Raw genomic sequence first — 4883 nt, forward strand, 5'->3', positions numbered from 1 at the left:
GTTTGCAGATAGGTGAGTGATTCAAAGACTTCTTAAATAATAGGAGTATCCATTAGAGACAAGGTGTCGTCAGGAGCGCCCCAGGGATGCGTGATAGAACCGGTCTTATTCCCCATATCGAGGGTAGGCAGTACAAAACATTGTAACTCCATTCTGCTAAAATTTGTAGGAAAAGTAAAAACGGTTTCTTAAAAAAATGTATAAAGTGATACAGAAAATGCTGCTACATGTGCAACTATATACCAGAAATGTAGTTATTGACAGATTAGGGATATCTGTCCACTTTCAAATCTACCTTTCATAATGGAATTATTGCTTACTGGAATAATGAGGTGTTCGCAGACCGATGGAGTTACGAAGTTTTCATTGCCTACCATCGATATACATAAATGACCTGTCTGACAGGGTGAGCAGCAGTCTGCGATTATTAGCTGTGATGCTGTGGTGTACGGGCAGGTGTCGTCGTTGAACGGATGCAGGAGGGTTCAATATCACTTATAACATTTCTAGTTGCTGTGATGAATGGCAGGCAGCTCTAACTAAAAATGTAAGTGAATGCGGTGAGTAGGGAAAACAAATAGGTAATCTTCGAATGCAGCAGTAGTAGTGCGTTGCTTGACACAGTCAGGTTGATTAAATATCTGAGCGTAACATCGCAAAGCGATATGAAATAGAAGGAGCACATGAGGATTGTAGAAGTGAAGGCAAATGCTCGACTTCAGTTTATTGAGAGGACGTTTCGAAAGTGTAGGAGACAGCATATACGGGGTGTTACAAAAAGGTACGGCCAAACTTTCAGGAAACATTCCTCACACACAAATAAAGAAAAGATGTTATGTGTACATGTGTCCGGAAACGCTTAATTTCCATGTTAGAGCTCATTTTAGTTTCGTCAGTATGTACTGTACTTCCTCGACTCATCGCCATGATTTCATACGGAATACTCTACCTGTGCTGCTAGAACATGTGCCTTTACAAGTACGACACAACATGTGGTTCATGCACGATGGAGCTCCTGCACATTTCAGTCGAAGTGTTCGTACGCTTCTCAACAACAGATTCGGTGACCGATGGATTGGTAGAGGCGGACCAATTCCATGGCCTCCACGCTCTCCTGACCTCAACCCTCTTGACTTTCATTTATGGGGGCATTTGAAAGCTCTTGTCTACGCAACCCCGGTAGCAAATGTAGAGACTCTTCGTGCTCGTATTGTGGACGGCTGTGATACAATACGCCATTCTCCAGGGCTGCATCAACGCATCAGGGATTCCATGCGACGGAGGGTGGATGCATGTATCCTCGCTAACGGAGGACATTTTGAACATTTCCTGTAACAAAGTGTTTGAAGTCACGCTGGTACGTTCTGTTGCTGTAACACCGTGTATAACGATAGTGCGACCATTCTCGAATAGTGCTCGAGCGTTTGGTATCTGTGCCACGCCGGATTAAAGGAAGACAAGGAAGCATTTCAATGGCGATCTGCTAGATTTGATATCGGTAGGTTGGATCAGCACGCAGGTGCTACGGAGATGATTCGCAAACTCAAATGATAATGCTTGGAGGGAAGACGGCTTTCTTATCGACGAACAATATTCAGGAAGTTTGAAAAACCAGCATTTTAAGCTGATTGTGGAACACTTCTAACACTGCCAAGTGTGTGGCCTAGGTTCAATTCCTGGCAGATGTAAATTATCAAACAAATGTGCATATTGTACCAGAATTCTCATAAAGCTTAAAATACATACAAATGAAAAAAAAATCGGTAGCACTCAACACTGGTGATCGCTGCATGCAGATTCCTATCTCGGTTCGGCCATTGCCTTTCTCGGGTTTCTTTTGAATCCTTACATCTTTTAGATAATTAACACATATTTAGTTGTCATTTTTACGAGAATGCATATCTTCTTATTTAAATTATATATCATACGCAAGAAACCAATTTTAATACAAATATTAATTCTTAATTATAGTTCTTGTACAAAAGATTTTTATGAACTTTGTTTAAATTAGGAAATAGCACAAATTAATTATTTTTATCTTATGTATTTTATGCTTCTTGGAAATGCTCGTAGAACATTGTTTAAAAATTTGTATCTACTGGGAACCGAACCCAGATCGCTTGCGTGGGAAGTGAGCATTCTGTGACAGCTCCACAATTCTTGTTGAAGAAAAATCGTGTATTTTCCGTACTAAAAGAGCTTGGAAAAAATCCATTTTCTCGAAAAGATTTGAAAGTAGTATAGAACTGCTTTGGTTGATGTATGTTTGAGATCTGAGCTTCATGTAATATATATATATATATATATATATATATATATATATATATATATATATATATATATATATGAAGTTCAGAAGGCAAATGTCATTTCACGAAAGCAGTTCTATGCTACTTTCAAATCCTTCTGAGAAAATCTATTTTGTATATATATGATCAATAATGTATTCTTTTAAGATTTGACAGTTGGTTCCATGCTGACAGATTTATAATTTGATTCAGAAATACTGTTTGTTTACTTTTCTCTATTTACACCATAGATACTGTCCTTTGAATTGCTGTATGTGTAAGCTTTGGAGTATGTTTTACTTTGGTTTATCACTTCAAAATGCTAATTCCATAAGGAATCAGCATGACTATTTTAGAAGAAATAGAAATTTAGTTACACATGAGAAACAGCTCGCAAGATATTCTAAACGAACAAATAGACATAAAACATTAATACCATTTTGAAGCGATAAGCCAAACTGAAACATGGTTCAAAGATTACACAAACAACAACTCAAACCACAATATGACATAACTAAAGAAATGTAAACATACAGCTTCTCTGGATCGACCCATGAAGTTGTCAATATAGAACTAACTGTAAAATCGTACGAAAAATACGCAATTATTCATAATATAAGACAGCAAGAAAATTACGCCCATTTATAAATCCAGTACGTAAATACGTTATCGCCGCTTAAGGTAAATCGACCTGGATCAATTTAATAAGCTATCAAAATAGAACCAACCGTCATAGCTTAGGAAAAACACATAGTTGTTCGAAATATAAGGCAACGAGAAAATAGCGATCAGATACCGAAGCATTATGTACATACTTTTTGAATAATTTAACGTAAGTATCCATTTGTACATATTCTATGTAAACTGCCATCTAATTGACGACGTGTACTATGTATAATAATTGAATAATTGCATGTTGTACTAGAAAATTGCAATAACACCGTAAGAAACTTACAATACGAAAGAATAATGAGCTCTAAGCAGCTAGCAGGGATTAACTATTCATTAAAATGTAGTGCAATTGTTTAGTATCAGGGACTGTTAACAGAGCTAAACGTAATGTCATGAATGGGTTTTTGAGAACGACGGGCGATGGAGGTGGAATCCCTCGGACAATCCCAAGACAATTTGCACTCATCCGACGAACACGTGACCATCGGCAGTGTTACATGGCCTCAGTCCATGAGTTTCGATATAAGGTCTACGAACTAAACGGTAGAAATGCAATTTTAATGTTTTACCTCGTTGACAGTATTATTGTTGTTAGCACAACACCTCAGCCGTTATACAATTTGCAGCTAAAAATCTTGCAATCACTTCAGTCTGAGTACATTTGTTTATACGTGTTTCTTTAATAAACTGACGATGAAACTGATAAAAGCGTTTCGGTTAGTTCCCACAATTCTTTGTATTAAAACACGTACTATGATCAAAGCATTAGCAATGTTGTTGGAAGACTGTTTACACTATCAAAAGGAACTAAAAATCGTTTCCTTCTACTTCTTCAATTTTAGACAGGAAATCGACGTTTCATGTTCGGCAAACAACGATAACAGTAGTATCGCATTACTTTTATCGTTGTTTGCTGAACATCTTATCGTTCGACAGACTATCACAGATTCATCCCCAAACTACTTTACAATTGGATAAAGTACTTCGAGAGAAGTTTTTTCGCAGTTTTCTTTCTTTTTAGTGTAATTTGAATGTATGTGCTTCATAGCCCAGGGAAATGAAGACTTCTCCTCACTGCCACCGGTTACTCGTAAAAAAAAAAAAAATTCCAGGCGTACAAAATAGCCTTGTATCGATGTAAATTCTTCTGTGGTTACTTCCACACTTACAGGGTTATTACAAATGATTGAAGCGATTTCAGAGCTCTACAATAACTTTAATATTTGAGATATTTTCAGAATGCTTTGCACACACATACAAAAACTCAAAAAGTTTTTTTAGGCATTCACAAATGTTCGATATGTGCCCCTTTAGTGATTCGGCAGACATCAAGCCGATAATCAAGTTCCTCCCACACTCGGCGCAGCATGTCCCCATCAATGAGTTCGAAAGCATTCTTGATGCGAGCTCGCAGTTCTGGCACGTTTCTCGGTAGAGGAGGTTTAAACACTGAATCTTTCACATCACTATGCGTGAAACTTGCCCGCACGCGTTCAACCGTTTCTTCGCTCGCTGCAGGCCGACCGGTTGATTTCCCCTTACAGAGGCATCCAGAAGCCTTAAACTGCGCATACCATCGCCGAATGGAGTTTAGCAGTTGGTGGATCTTTGTTGAACTTCGTCCTGATGTGTCGTTGCACTGTTATGACTGACTGATGTGAGTGCGTTTCAAGTACGACATACGCTTTCTTGGCTCCTGTCGCCATTTTGTCTCACTGCGCTCTCGAGCGCTCTGGCGGCAGAAACCTGAAGTGCGGCTCCAGCCGAACAAAACTTTATGAGTTTTTCTACGTATCTGTTGTGTGTCGTGACCATATGTCAATGAATGGAGCTACAGTGAATTTATGAAATCGCTTCAATCATTTGTTATAGCCCTGTACTTCTTCTTCTTCTTCTTCCTTTTTTTATGTCCAGTGCACCTGT

This window comes from Schistocerca nitens, chromosome 5, assembly GCF_023898315.1.
Source record: "Schistocerca nitens isolate TAMUIC-IGC-003100 chromosome 5, iqSchNite1.1, whole genome shotgun sequence".
Taxonomy (NCBI): Eukaryota; Metazoa; Arthropoda; class Insecta; order Orthoptera; family Acrididae; genus Schistocerca; species Schistocerca nitens.